Raw genomic sequence first — 15,591 nt, forward strand, 5'->3', positions numbered from 1 at the left:
GCGATTATCTGAGCAGACCGAATTTAATGACAGAAGGGCTTTAATAGCAGAGACTTTTCTTTGCTGTAGCAGAAGAGAAAGTTAGGGAAATTTGAAACCAGGGGGGTTGGCTGTGCTGTGATGGAAGGAGCCACAGGGCAAGGATCTGAGAGCTTCCTGTTGGATGTGAGAAAGGCACTCAGGTGACCATCAGCAAAGGAACAAGGACTGCAGTCCTACGACCACTAGGAAATGAATTCTGTCAACAACCCAAAGGAGCTTAAAGGTGAATGCTTCCTGGAGCCTTCAGATTAAAGTCCAGCAAAGTCCACCTTGACTTTGGCTTTATGAAATCCTAAGCAGAGAATCCAGTTGAGCCCACCTGGACTTCTGTCCTACCTACAAAACTGTGAGCTAATAAATGGGTGTTATTTTCCACCACCACATTTTATGGTAATTTGTTATGTAGCAGTAGAAGACTAATACAGCTCTTCCTTGGGCCAGGCAATGTGCTTGGTGCCAGGAATATAATAGTGAGAAAAACGGACAAGGTCCATGCCTTCATGGAGCCTGCATAGTTGGGAGGAAGACAGTCAACAGATAGACACACAGGTCAACAAATGAATGAAAATGTAAACGTTTACACCATGAAGGAAAGGAACAGGGAACTGTGATGGGGATGCTTAAAATGTATCAAGTGACGGATGATAATTATAATGTCAATCTTTATTTTCTTTTGAGAGGAAAAGATGTCCACTACTTTTCAGTGGAAAAAGCAGATTACCATTTTATATGCATAATTCCGTCTCATTTTTGCATCAACATGCACATAAAAAAATTTACAAGTGTATACACTAGAATATTATTAATATTTCTCTCTGGGTGGTGTTTTTCAAATTTTCTTCTTTATTTAATTTAATTTAATTTTTTTTTTTTTGAGATGAAGTCTGTCTCTGCTGCCAGGTTGGAGTGCGATGGCGCCATCTTGGCTCACTGCAACCTCTGCCTCCTGGGTTCAAGCAATTTTCCTGCCTCAGCCTCCCAAGTAGCTGGAACTACAGGCGTGAGCCATGGTGCCCAGCCATTAAATTTTTCTCCTCTAGACATTTCTTTTTGAACTTTTTGGATTTTTTTTAAAATGAAGAATATATAAATAGCATCATACTGAAATATAAAGCTATTTTCTTTGTGGGGAGAAATCAGTATTGGGTGGGATTGCTGCTCTTGACTTGGTTCTAGGTTGGAAGGGGGTGAGGGGTGAGGTGGGTGACTGAACACAGCAGTAAGATTCAGCCCCAGGACAAACACCCCAGGGAGAGCAGGCTATAAACATGTGGTGTCTCACAAATATTCCTTCAGACTGTTTTTCTTTGGAATAAAGACACCTGCCTGATTATGGCTTTCTTCTCCTGCCCTTTCAGTAGTGATTTGCAGAAACAGGCTGGGAGAAAGGGGTCTTTGGTAAACACGGAGGGGTTAAAGGGGAAACTGTTTAATAACAGTAGTAAAACGCAGGCTATTTTTGACATCTGGGTTAATGTCCATTATGTTCCATGTGCTTTCCAAATGTGTGCAGTGTGCCCCCAGGTACAAAAACAGACACCCATTCACGACGGCTTCAGATGCCCCTAACACACTGCACGTGGTGCCCACATAAAAGGCAAGCCCCTGATATACTAATTAATTGGAGGAGAAGAGCCTTTCCTTCTCAGGGCAGCGGGCATCCTGCAGAACAGCTCCATGAAGCCATTCTGCTCACAGGAAAACCCAATAGAGTCGTTTCTCCTTAGAAAAAAAAAAAAAAAAAAAAAAAAAAAACCTATAACTACATCTGTGTTATTACTTAACATCTTTAAAAACGGGGTGGAACGGTTTCCCGTTTTCCTCATGAAGATTTATTTATTATTGTTGTGATCAAAGTGGCAACAAATTATGTTAAATCATTTAATTTTCTTGATAGGAGCAACCACCTTGAAACCATAATTCAAAAATATGAGTGGAGAGCAACATTTTACCTTGAGCGTGGACTCCTGCAGCTCCATGGGGCAATAAAATGTAACACTTTAGAACCCAAAAGGCTGGGGGCTGGGATGGGGGTGGGCTGAGCCAGTCCAGTGCTCAGAATTGCAAACTGCTGTTAGGAATGATGGAGTTTGCTAGGAGGAGGCAATCGAGAGACTTGGTATTTCATCTTTGGTTTCTGTGCGCGAGGTATAACTCATCCATAATGTTTTAAATGAAGAGATTCAGATGAATATGGGCTGTGTACATCAAAATGGCAGCGCAGACTGCTATGTTTCCGTAGGATTTATTTTCGTTGTTATCATTGTGGAAAGGATTATTAACAGCTACCATTTGGTGCATGCTATCTGCCACCGCCCTCTGTGCTTTGCATTAGTATCTAAAACCAGCTTGATAGCACTGAGGTACTAATGCAGTTGGTTAACAGTCCTTCATGCAGATGAGGAAACAAAAGCTTAGAAGAACTGGATGGTTTTGGTAAAATTCCCCACCTCCTTGGGGCCTCATTTGAACCCATGTCTTTTGCACTCCAGGAACCATTCCCTCCAGAGACCACTGCCTCTTTGAGGCAAGGATTTCCTAAACCTGTCTTTTGTGTCCTGCCTTTCCCATTTTCCTAACCTCCCCATTTTCCTTACCTGTGACATGTAACTAATTTTTTTTTTAGTTATCTAAAAACTGGCCAGGTGCAGTGGCTCACACCTGTAATCCCAGCCCTTTGAGAGGCTGAGGCGGGCGGATCACTTGAGGCCAGGAGTTCAAGACTAGCTTGGCCAACATGGCGAAACCCAGTCTCCACTAAAAATACAAAAGTTAGCCAGGCGTAGCGGCGGGCACCTGTAATCCCAGCTGCTCGGGAGGCTGAGGCAGGAGAATTGCTTGAACCTGGGAGGTGGAGATGGAGGTTGCAGTGAGCCAAGATTGTGCCACTGCACTCCAGCCTGGGTGACAGAGTAAGACTCCATCTCAAAAAAAACATATCTAAAAAAGTATGTTTCCTTTTTAAAGAAATATTTATTCTGCAACCCTAATAGAACCATTATCTGTTTAATATGCACTATGATAACTGCACGACTAATAAAGTAAATGTGCTTGTTCACAAAACACCTAAAACTATCATGACTAATAAAGTAAATGTGCTTGTTCACAAAACACCTAAAACTATCTCCTGGATATGCTCCCCCTGCCTCCAACCAGCCTTGCCTGGGAGACTGTGCCCGGTCATGGCCTTCTCCCACTGGCAGCACCAGGCGCGAGTCGGCTGGTCTTACATCCACTCCTGCCACCAGCCAGCCCCAGCACCACCCTACTCTACGTTTTGGGCTTTTGTCTTCTCAAGGGCAGAAGGCAGTGAAATTAAAAATCAGATATCTGCCATTCAACACAAGCATTAGGTACTCTATGTACTTTTTAAAGCATTGGTTGAGTAGAAATATATTTGGTTGTTTCTCCCCAGAAGAATACCTTCTTTAACCGGAGAGACTGCCCATGGCCAAAGATCTTCGTCACTCTCCTCCAGGTTTCTCCATCTCCGCACTGTGGCCACGTGGGCTGCAGGATTTTTTGCTGAAGGGGCTGCCCTGTGCATGCCAAGCAGCATCCCAAGCCACTCCCCACTAGGTGTGGTAGCACCGCCCCTCTCCCAGTCACGCAATCAAACATGTCTCGGGACATTGCCAAATATTGCCCCACTTGACAACCATTCGCCTAATCAATTGTTATGGTACATAATTGGTTGACTGTGCTGTTTTAAAAAGTAATATGTTGGTAGATATGTACAGTATATGCATACATGCATCTACCAACCTATATAAGACATGAACACTTTTAGATAAATAAAGATTAATTTCTAAGCTGCTTTCGTATTATTTCAGAAATAGCTGCATAGATTTACGAGTCCTGTGGAAATAGGTACAATCTCAGTAATAAAAATAATGAAAATGTACAACTTATCTGACATAAAAATAGAAATGCTACAATCCTGAGATAGTGAGACACCTAAGACACTTGCTGAGCTAAGTGAAAAGGTGAAATCTAGTTTAAATTTATAGCATTCCTTCAGTGTCCCTCTAGGAGTTTGGCATTTTGCCAGGGTTCCTTGTTAAAAATTTGTTAAACGTGTTTGGCATTAATGCAAACACAAAGTGGTCATTTGTTACAAATTCTATTGGAATGCATTCATTTAAGGCAATGAAGTAGTTACTAGAAAAGAAAAAAAAAGTTCATTAAGTACATTTTAAAAATACAATGATGTATGCGGTGTGTGACTGCGGCGCCCCGGTGGCTATATAAATCGCTGACGGAATAACCACACATTGTGTTTAGTTTGAAATTGGAATCTTTTAAACAAAACTGACAGAACAAAAACTGGTTTTGTTTGTTGTCAAAACCGATGATAGTCTTTCTTTTCTGAACTAGTTAAAATAACGAAAGGTTTGGCATACAATTTTTAACATCCCAAAAATCAGTGAAACATACAGGTTAAAAGAATGCTTTGGGAGTCTTTGGGGGTGCCACTACTGACATCAGAGATGGGGGCTGATCCAACAAACAGAACACCTGCGCTCTGGAGAGAGGGGAAAATGCCCGAACCATCCTGGAGAACCCCACTTGGGTAGCGCCAGTACCTCTGTGCTCTGAGCTGCCTAAGGTTATTAGGTTACCTGCAGAGGGAAAACCGTGGCTTTCATCACAGAGACAATGGAATCCTATGAGCAAATATCCTAAGCCTGTGTCTAGAACTCCCACCCCCTGTCTTGCTCTAAACTGTTCACACAAAGGAAATTATTGCTGAATAATAGTGACTCCTTAGCTTGCTGAAGAAACAGTTCTGAAGCTCAGCTCCAGGAGAAAGGGGACACTTGACATCATCTGACATGTGGCCCTGCAGCATGGCTCTCTGCAGATGTTAATGTGGAATGCCTCATCTCAGGGCCCTTTGACGCTGGCTAAAAACCAGTGTTAGCCGGGCGCAGTGGCTGAAGCCTGTAATCCCAGCACTTTGGGAGGCTGAGGCGGGTGGATCACGAGGTCAAGAGATCGAGACTATCCTGGTCAACATAGTGAAACCCCGTCTCTACTAAAAATACAAAACATTAGCTGGGCATGGTGGCACGTGCCTGTAATCCCAGCTACTCAGGAGGCTGAGGCAGGAGAATTGCCTGAACCCAGGAGGCAGAGGTTGCGGTGAGCTGAGATCGCGCTATTGCATTCCAGCCTGGGTAACGAGTGAAACTCCATCTCAAAAAAAAAAAAAAAAAAAAAAAAAAAAAAAAAAAAAACAGTGTTAAAGGTGAATGAAAAACTCACCATTTCCAAGAAATATTCAGAAATGATTTACTACTTTCTTCTTCCCTCTCTCTCACACTCTGACATATTTAATACTTGCCACCATGAAAGTACCCAGATAATAGAATCTCAGTGGTCCTGAGACCCTGGAACCAGCCCAAATTCTCATAGCTCCCAAATTTCCTTAGGTTGGTCTCTTTTGCCATCTGGGTTTGATATTACCTAGGTTGCCCTTGAAGCAGATAGATCCAGGATCTCTTGGTCCCAATCTCTGGAAACATTCTCCTAGTTACGAGTAAATTTAGCTTGGGTACTGGTTCATGCCTGTAATCCCAGAACCTTGGGAGGCTGAGATGGGTGGATCGCTTGCCCTGGAGTTTGAGACCAGCCTGGGAAACATGAGAAAACCTCATCTTTACAAGAAATACAAAAAATTACCCAGGCATGGTGGCAGGTGCCTGTAGTCCCAGCTAGTTGGGAGGCTGAGGTGGGAGGATTAATTGAGCCCAGGAGGTCAAGGCTGCAGTGAGCCGTGATTACGCCACTGCACTCCAGCCTGAGGACAGAGTGAGGCCCAGTCTCCAAAGAAAAGAATAAATTTAGACAAAACCTCTTGCATCCTGTACGTGGCCTGAAAAAGTTTACCCCACCCTTCACAAATGCCAAACAGGATCAAGAAACAAAAAGTCGGCCAGACACGGTGGCTCACACCTGTAATCCCGGCACTTTGGGAGGCCGAGCCGGGCAGATTGCCTGAGCTCAGGAGTTTGAGACAAGCCTGGGCAACATGGAGAAACTCTGTCTCTATTGAAAATACAAAAATCAGCTGGGCATGCTGGTGTGCATCTGTAATCCCAGCTACTCAGGAGGGTGAGGAACAAGAATTGCTTGAACCCGGGAGGCGGAGGTTGCAGTGAGCCGAGATCGCACCACTGCACTCCAGTCTGGGAGACAGTGACACTCTGTCTCAAAAAGAAAAAAAAAAAGTATAAGAACAGACAGAGAGAAAATATTTATCTTCAGAAGCAACAAGAATACATAATGGGAAAGCAAGGAAACACACCTTGAATATTGTAGAGCACATCTTGGTTCTGTATGGCCTAATGTTCACACCATTTTGGGGGCCTTCTTTAAGAAAAAGAACACATAAATAATTGACTATTTCAAGCTTGATAAAAATATATGGCCTCGTGAACACATCACTGGGGCACCTCCCAGGGCGTTGAAAAAGTCTGCCTACCTGACTTTTCCAGCTTATGTAACTCCAAACATAAGCCCCATTATCTTCATGATCATAACCCCTGTTATCTTATTTTTGAGATGGCATTTTCAAATTCCAGTGTAAATAAAGTAAAACATTGTTAAAAAGCCCCTGACCGAAAAGAATTTGCTTTTAAGATGAGCCTGCCATAGCATACACAAGCCACAGAAAGACATCTCCCTAAACTGGATGGTAAGAAAGTTGTCACGTTCAGGAAAGAGATGCCCCTCCTAGAAAAGGAGACAGGGAGGCATTTTGGAGAATTTGAAACATGAAGGAACAATTTGATATCTCAAGTTTGGCGACCAGAAGTGGCTCCAATGACAAGTGTTTACAACAGGATCTTCATAGAGCCAATAATGGCAATTAGTCTCCAGGATTTGAAGGCGCCCTTCCCGCCTCACTGAGGTGGAATGCCATTTACTCTTGGGCTGGTGACTAATTAGGGGTCTCGTTTGAAGATCAAGGTTTTGCGATCCCTGCTTCTTAATAACATGGTTTGCCTGTCGGCCACCTGGGTCCAGGCGAGACCTCCCTTTCCCCCTCCCCAAACAGCAAGCATTGCCTTAGGCCAGAGCAAGTGTGGGCAGGAAACCACAGATCCAGCCTTTTGAGCAATTTAACCTCTTCACCGCCAAGGTCCTGCAACCCAGTGCTTGATTCAGCTGTGCAAAAAATGGAGGCATTTGACCTTGTTTTTCAGGCAGGGCTGAAGGCTTGTCTGTGCTGCAAAGAAACCACCTTGGAGGTGAAATGCTATGCAGCACACTTTCTCCTAGAAGAAGACAGAGAGGAAGACTCCACTTTTCCAGATGAGTAGCTCATCAAGAGGCTCTCTGCATTTGCTTCAGGTTGGGCCATTTGCAGAATGCATAATAGAAATGCCCGGCTAAAGAAGGGAGGAGACAGAGCTCTATTATAACTGCTCAGGAGACCCAAGAAGCTGAGGTCCCTGTGTCTTCAGACATCTTGCCAGGACCCCGTGGCCTTGCTGTGTGAGGCTGGGCTGGGGCTACACTTTCTTAGACACGGTGCAGGAGAGGCCAAAACAGCAGGAAAAGTAAGCTGCAAAGAATTAAGCTTGTAACAACTTGGGCAAAGCACAAACAGTGACTGAAGTTGGTCCTTTGGCTGTTGACACATGCTGGCCTGGGTCGGTTGTGGTCACTAAACCCATTAGCGTTCCGATGTGGCAACAGCTAATGCAGTAAGTTCAATGTGTTTTTGTTTAATTTCTAAATTCTGGGTGCATGCCTGCAATGATGGCCTGCTGAAGACAGGCAACCCCACTGCCATACACAGTCATCATTGTCAGTGATCTGAAATTCATTTTTTAAACTATTTATTTTTTGGCAGATAGGGGCTGAATGGAGTTTTGCATTTGGTTAACTGTTTTTTAATTTCAACTTGCTACACACTTCTTTGTGTTTTCTAAGCAACCATCAATTCAGAGTTTCCACCGCAACAAAAGGAAAAGCCTTCTCTGGGGGGAGGGGACCATCTTTGGTAGTGGGGGAAGGGAAAAGGGAAACATAAACACAAGCCAGCAACCAGCTGGGTGAAGTCAGGCATTTTAAAGATAGTCTGCCTCTCTGGGCCCTAATCCTCACCCACATGCAAATAAAGGAACAGGAAGAATGCTACCTTGTTTGGGTCTGCAGAGTTGAAAGCGAAGTGGGTTCGTAAATGAGATACAAAGGCAAATTCAGTATGGATTTTATATTGCCTTCAAGCAATGTTTATGAAAACTACAGGAATCCTTCCTTCCTTTCTCCTTTCCTTCCCATCCTTTCTCCATCCTGTTCCTCTCTTCCACAACTTGTTTTAGCATTTACCAGGAACCACGCTAAGTACTAACAACGACATGTAGCTGAACAAGACAGCCACTAGCTCTGACTTCATGGAATGCACATCTCGTAAGCATGCCAGACATTATATTCAACAAATCATTAAACAGAACATGGGATTAATTAATTAAAGTCATGCTAAGTAACAAAGATGAGAATTGCCCGCTGACACTCACTGAACACAGACACTTGTTTTACAATATCCAGTCCTTATATTCTGGAGAGGTTGTCATTATTAACCCATCATACAGCTCCAGAAATGGGTGCAGAGTGGTTACATGTGTCCTAGTGTGCAAGAATCATACCACTGCCCTACCATCTATTGATCCCATAGCTAGTAGGTGGTGAGGCAGTGTTGTGACCCTTGCATGGTAAGATGTCAAATCCCCAGCTTACAGGAGCACACTGGGATCCTGACTTGATCTGACAGGGGGGTTGGAAAGACTTTCCTGGAAGTCACATCTCCTGCGGTGTATGCATACATACTGGAAGAGAAGAACTGATTCTGCACTGTAGTAATTGACAAGTAACTGTGGATTTTAATGCATTCCAAGGGTTTTGCTCAGACTCTTTGCTTTCAAATCGATTTTCAGTCATTAATTTTTGTTTCCCAACAAAAGCTCACCTACAGCCTCCTTCAAAAGCCTCCACTCTAGACAATCAAGCCACATGCACCCTCCTTCCCCTCCATGAGTTTGCATTATGGTCTTCTGGCTTCATGGTATTTGAGATGATTAAGCACTTTTAAATATGAAAACCATTAACATGTCTGAAGCATTCTTCCTGACTGTCAAATGTTTTGCCTTAACAAAGATTCAGAATGTCTTCCTTTCCCTGTCACACCAAAGCAATACATTTTTTCTTGGAAATTCAACTGCATAAATCCCATCCAGGAACCTCAAGCAATATATCTTGACATCTTAATTTCATTTAGAAGGAATGCAATGATTGATCATTTATCATTCTGAAATTGAGTACACTATCGGGAGGATTCCAATCTATTGCTTCTATGAAACTGATGGGATATTCACATGTCTTCTGGCTGCATGAAGGCTTTGGGGTCCAAGTTGCCTTTGAAAGAATGAGGATGCTAAAAAGATTATTGAGGGAAGGTATGCCTTTACAGGCAAAGTATATTTCCAAGGCTTGACTTCCTCCAAATGAAACCCTCCCCCAGCAATGGCCAGGATGTGTGGTGCTCAGGTACTCCCCCTCCTCTATCTCCATATGCAGAATCTTTCCTTCCTGCCCTTATCCTTTCACAGGTAACCTTAGAGGACTGGGGAAAATCTGACATGAAATTGATACCGGTAGAACTTGCCTTCTGATCTGTAAGATTTCTGTTTAACCTAAAGCTGTTCTGTCCAACAATTTTTATTGCAGTATAAACAAAACGGCATCTTTCTGGGACGCCTGGGCCAGGCCATTGGCATTGTAGCTGACATCCTGGTTCCCACATCATTATAACGTCTTTATGTTGAGTAGAACTGCTTAGTCAGCAGGAGAACTGGCCTGGGTGCTACAGAGTAAGGTTTTTGGAGTGTCTACAGAATCACTGATCTTGTGCTACGTGTGGGGATAGGAGCAGGACTATAAAAGCAACAAAAAACAAGGTTCTCAAGTCCAAGGATGTGTTTGATAATGGTAGGTCCCAAGTGAGTACCCATTATGTGTTTTCCATGTTGTAGGTTTTGAGAAATAGAACGGGATGCCTCCAGAATTCCAATTGATCCCTTCAAATGTACACATGCACAGCATTTGCTCAGGAGGCCCACTGCTCAACAGACCACCTTAAAGGGAAACAATAACATCCCCCTCCAAAGAATGAGGAGTTTAGAAAAGCAAGCAGAGGTTATTTCAGTGGGAATCTGAGGCCAGTCACATTTACGCAGTGCCAAAAAGCAGGCATGCTCTCTGGTTTGAACTTACATTTAAATCCCATGCCAAAGCCTGCCCTTGTCTGCATGAAGCACAAGCGCCCAGGGCTGAAACCCTTGGTGTCCCATCTCCAGCTCCCACTCAGGGATATAAGTGAACTCTGTAATTGTCTCCATGTGTAACTGGGAGCGCTGTAACAATGGACCTCTCAGATGGGCCCATTCTCCCATCTGTTATGGGGCTTCCAGCTATCATAAATGTTTCCAACTTAGATGTGGAGGTACCCTGAGAGGGAATTTCTGTGCTGCTTTTGTCGCTGGTCACTTTGAAGATTAAAGAGAGGAAAATGTGTTTTCATAATATGTGAACTGGCTGAAAGTTTCCCTATTAAATCCCAAAGTCCTGGCAGGCAGGGGTCGGGCTTAACTACTCTAAGAGAGGGTTGGCATCCAGGACTAAAGGCTAGGAAATGCCTTTGGGCAGACCTGGGCCAGAGACCAAGGGGCTGGGGCATGGCAAAGTGGTCACCCAAGGCATGATGCCAGTGGGTTCTGAGGGTACCCTTGAAGCCACTACCAAAGCCAATGCAGCAAGACCACAGGATCCCCTGGAACACCCAGGGATATACCAGAGGGCTCAGCTTTGCTGTGGAGAACTTCCTTGGGAGCTAGTCCCTTGAGTGATACTGCAAAGCTCTGCAGAGACAAATGAAATTCCTGATTGGGTATGCCAATCCATGAACAGGGATCCTACTGCTGGAGGAGGCACATGGCTAGGTCTTCCTTCAGAGCTTTGGCATAGATGTTCTCTTTCACTTGGGCACTTTCCCCATCATCCTTTACCTGGCTGCCTTCTGCTTATCCTTGGATATCTGCTTCAATATCACTTCTTCAGGGGAGGCTCCCTGACTTCCGTTCTTGGTCAAATCCTCTTGCCAAACACTATCTTGGCAATTCCTCCTCCCTCTCCCTGTATGCACTCCTGCTTCTGGGCAACTTGGCATCAGACATTTGTGTTAGGATCTGATTAATGCCTGACTGCATCCTCGACTGCCTTCATGAGGACAGGCTGTGTGTGTCCTGCTCACTGCAGTGTTTCTTGTGTGCCTGCCACACAGTGGGCACACAATAAATATTGATGTAGATTAAGAAGACAGCTAAGTTCATTGATGGTAACACACATTTATCAAATGCTTACTATGTGCCAGGAACAGCCCTAAATGCTTCTGCAGCAGTGATTTTCAACCTCAGCACTACGGACATTTTGGACGAGATAATCTGTTGTTGCCATAAGCACTAAATGTGAGAGCCTGAGACAGGGCCTAACAGGAGCTTCATACGTGTGGACTAGCCATCACTGCTTCCCCTTTCTGTTTGGCTGACTTCAGGTAAGCCACTTACCCTCTTTGAGCCTCAGTTTTCTCATCTCCAAAGTGAAGATAATAACTCTAACCTCTCCAGGTGGTTGAGAACATAAAACAAAATGAACTCTGCCTATAAAGCCTCTTACTAATGGCTGGCATATGACAGGAGTGCAATGAGCAGTGGTCCTTATCACCACCCCCCCATACTAGCTCATAGACAACAGAGAGCTGGGCAGCAGGAACAGCTTGATCCTGAATGTAGAAATAACCAGAGTGGAGTGTTCATGCCCAGGTTATGTACGGGCTTGGTCATCTTCATGAAAAGATGCGTGCAGAGTAAAGAGAGAATACATCACAGGGACCAACGAAGGAAGGAAACCCAAGCTTCCCCAAAACTGCCAATTCCCTGCCTCCAACCTTCCCTGCAGAAGGAACCCCAAGCTTCCCCAAAACTGCAAATTCCCTGCCTCCAATCTTTCCTGCAGAAGGAACCCCAAGCTTCCCCAAAACTGCAAATTCCCTGCCTCCAACCTGGGGCACCTCCGGCAGCCAGCCATGTTGGCAGCCTCGCACTTTCTCCTGGGCTCTTCCTGTTGGCACAGCCCACCCTGTTTTACAAAGCTCCAATGGGGTTGTTTTTTTCTTTTCTTTTTTTTTCATGGCTCCAGCTGGTAGATAAACTTTCAAGGATATTTCTGTGACAGGTACAAACCTGGACAGGAAGCCTTGGGAAGAAATCCTAAATTAATTATATGTCAACATTTAAGCCACAAGAAGGAGCAGTTGTCATAAATTTTTGGAAGGTTAAAATCCAATTTTAGTTGTAAATGTGGAGCAAGCTAACTGACTCACTTGTGAACGGGTGCCAACAAAATGATATATTTTACATTCTTTCACAGCTTGTTTTGGCTAAACACAATGAAAAAAGAGAGAGAGGAATTACAGTTTTTATTCTTCAGTGGGCTAAGGTGTTCAATCATGCAAAAGAGCTACATGTGCCAAAGCAGAAATTAGCTGAGCTTACCCAGATTTTTGGGTGCCTTCCACCTTTATAGAGAAAGGAAATGGAGCTGAAAACTCAAAAGAAGGCCACAGGTACCACAGCATGGTCATCATTAGTGCTGATGGCCCAAGACTGGACATTCCTGATGACAAATCAAGACTCTTCCGGGAACTACCCTCATGGTTTATCCTCAGTCCTGACCAAACCCTGGCACACTAACAATTTCTAAAACATCATTTTCTGAGCATTTGCCCTAGGTTGACTTCAATGGTAGGGAGTCATGAGCAGAAAAGCAGAAGAATTTCCTTTAATTTTCACAAAATTAGGAAGGTAGCTGGGTTACAGCTATAATTTTTGTTATTTTCTCATTCATTCACACATTCATTCAGTTCTTCCATTCAACAAGCAATCATTTTTGCCAGCCATGGGCCAGGACTGGGGATTTGAGGGGGAGTAGGAATAAACCCTAATCTCGAGACTTGTAGCCAGGTCAGGGGCACAGATGGGTAAAAAGACAACTGAAATACAATGTGATAATGTAAACTCATGGGGGCCCAAGATGCCCCTAGACACCTCATATGGTGTCAGAGAGGGCCAGCAAACATTCCTCACAGGAGATGACTTCCAGGCTGAGATGTGAGGGGTGGTGAGTAGGAGCTACCCAGTGGAAGAGGGAAGAAAGGAGGTCTCTGAGCAGAGGAGCAGCATGCGGTAAGGCCTGAAATAGAGCCAAACCAAAGCTGACCCAGAGAACCTCAAGGATCAAGTACACAACATGGAATGGGAAGGGGGGAGTGGCAGAGCCAGGGCAGAGAGGCAAGCAAGGCCAGGCCACGCGGGACTTTGTGGCTACATTAAGAGGCTGGATACTGCCTTCAGGCAGTGGGACACCATGGAAGGGGAGTGACCTAGCCAGATGTGTGACTTCAGGGCAAAGTGGAAGCTGGGTGGAGGCAGCGGGGGACTACAAAACCTTTCCTTAAGCGAAGAACAATTTCTTGGGTGGTGTCAGTTGAACTCTTTCCCTTAAAATGATATTTTCAAGTCCTAATCCCTAGTAACTGTGAATGTGACCTTAGCTGGAAATAGGGTCTTTGCAGATATATTTGAATTAAGATTATACTGACCTAGGGTAGGCCTTAATCCAATGACTGGTGTTCTTAGAAGAGGAAAAATTGGACAGAGACACAGAATACATACAGGTAGAAGGCCACGGGGTGATGGAGGCAGAGAGTGCAGTGATGCATCTACAAACCAAGGAATGTCAGTGGTGCCAGCAACCACCAGGAGCTTGGAAGAGGCAAGGAAGGGTCTTCCCCTAGAGCCTTCCAAGAGGGAATGGCCCTCCCAGCACCTAGACTTTAGACTTCTGGCCTCCAGAACCATGAGAGAATAAATTTCTGTTGTTTTAAGCCAGCCAGTTTGTGGTACTTTGTTACAGAACCTCTAGGAAACCAATACAGGAGTCATGGTAGAGTCTTGCTGCACTGCTCCCAACAAAACTGAAACTCCAGGCTGCCTTGGTGCCAGGACCATGGCGGTCCATTTGGGAGAGGGTCATCTGAGATCCAAGAAGCATCTCCTCTTACCTCTGTCTCCCTTTGACCTGGTTGAGCAATTCATGCTCAAAGGCCTGCGTCATGGATCTCCCAAGGGTGGCTGTCCATGAGAGAGTTAGCACCAAAAGTCAATATTTGTCCACAGGCAACAGTTGTGTTTGCACTATGAAAGCTCCCACAGATTTTTTCAGAGATTTCAATTGGTGTGGTCTTCAGGCCATGAAGTAACCCTGTCCTGAGGAAACCCCTGAAGATGCGCCAGGAGAGACACAAGTCCCAAACAGTAGGCTCTAGCAGGCAGCATCGCAGGAAGCATGAGAGGACTCACCTCCGGGCCAGGGTCTTCACGGGGTCTCAGCGCACAATCGCTGTGCTTATGTTGCTGTTGGGGCTGGACTTCCTCATGCGGCTCAGCTGAAGCCTCCCCGCCCTCCCTTGGTGCTAATCAGCTGTTCCCAGCTGGAAGCGGCAATGTCATCCTCTTCCCAGCACTCCAGCTGACACAGCTGATGGGTCTGCAGGCCGGCAGGAACACACATGTCTCCACACGTCCTTCGGGAGGAAGAGATGTCCCGGACACCCCAGTTCCGGCCTGGATGGGGGTGGGAGAGTCTGGAAGCATCCACGTGCTTATTCAGTGCCTAGCACAGTGCCTGGCACTAGGCGGTTCTTAATAAGTAAATCAGTGAATGAATGAAGACCTTGGGCCCTTTAATCCAACTGAATTTGAGTCCAATCGTGGTTTAGCCCATAATTAGCTATACAACCTTGAACAAGAAACTGCACTTTTCTGGGCCTCCACTGCCCCATCTATCAGATGGAGATAGTAAAAATATCTACCACAGAGGTGTTGAGAAATAGCGTAGACCACACATGTTAGTGCTTAGTGGGTGCCTCACGGTCTTAAGGGCTCAATAAATATTAGTCAATATGACTATCATTTTTATCATGGAGTCGTGTGCCAATGTAACAGACATGTTCATATTTCCCAGCTCTAGACTTGGGGAAAATGATGAGAGAAGAGAGTGTAGCGAAATCCTCTTAAGACTCCAGTTCACAAACCCTTGCTATTACCTTGATCTTAACTGGCTGTCTTGACAACTCTGTGACATAGGGCAAAGGCTGTCATCTCCACTTCTGATAAGAGAATCTGAAGTTCAGGGCAATTAAGTAACTCAGGCAAACGCCTTTCAGTGATAAGCAGCAGAGCAAAACCCCAACCCAGAAGTCTTCCCACGGCATCACAACAGAGCACAGAGGCATGCCATGTTCCTTCCCGAATGAATGAGAAACTCAATTGCAAAATGATTCTCAGGGATAGGTGGAAAAGAAAATAAAAGCTAAAAAAGATAGGATGGAAACATCAGGGGACTTGGGCACTGCTTTCTGTG

General features: G+C 44.8%; 1 protein-coding gene across 21 annotated transcripts in view; it reads right to left on the minus strand.

The window, feature by feature from the left end:
- ERC2 (ELKS/RAB6-interacting/CAST family member 2) overlaps positions 1 to 15,591 on the minus strand; it is a 951,823-nt gene that overhangs the window by 6,892 nt on the left and 929,340 nt on the right. The window lies entirely within an intron of this gene.

Source organism: Sapajus apella, unplaced genomic scaffold, assembly GCF_009761245.1.
Source record: "Sapajus apella isolate SASKATOON/1434 unplaced genomic scaffold, GSC_monkey_1.0 scaffold23, whole genome shotgun sequence".
NCBI classification, from domain to species: domain Eukaryota; kingdom Metazoa; phylum Chordata; class Mammalia; order Primates; family Cebidae; genus Sapajus; species Sapajus apella.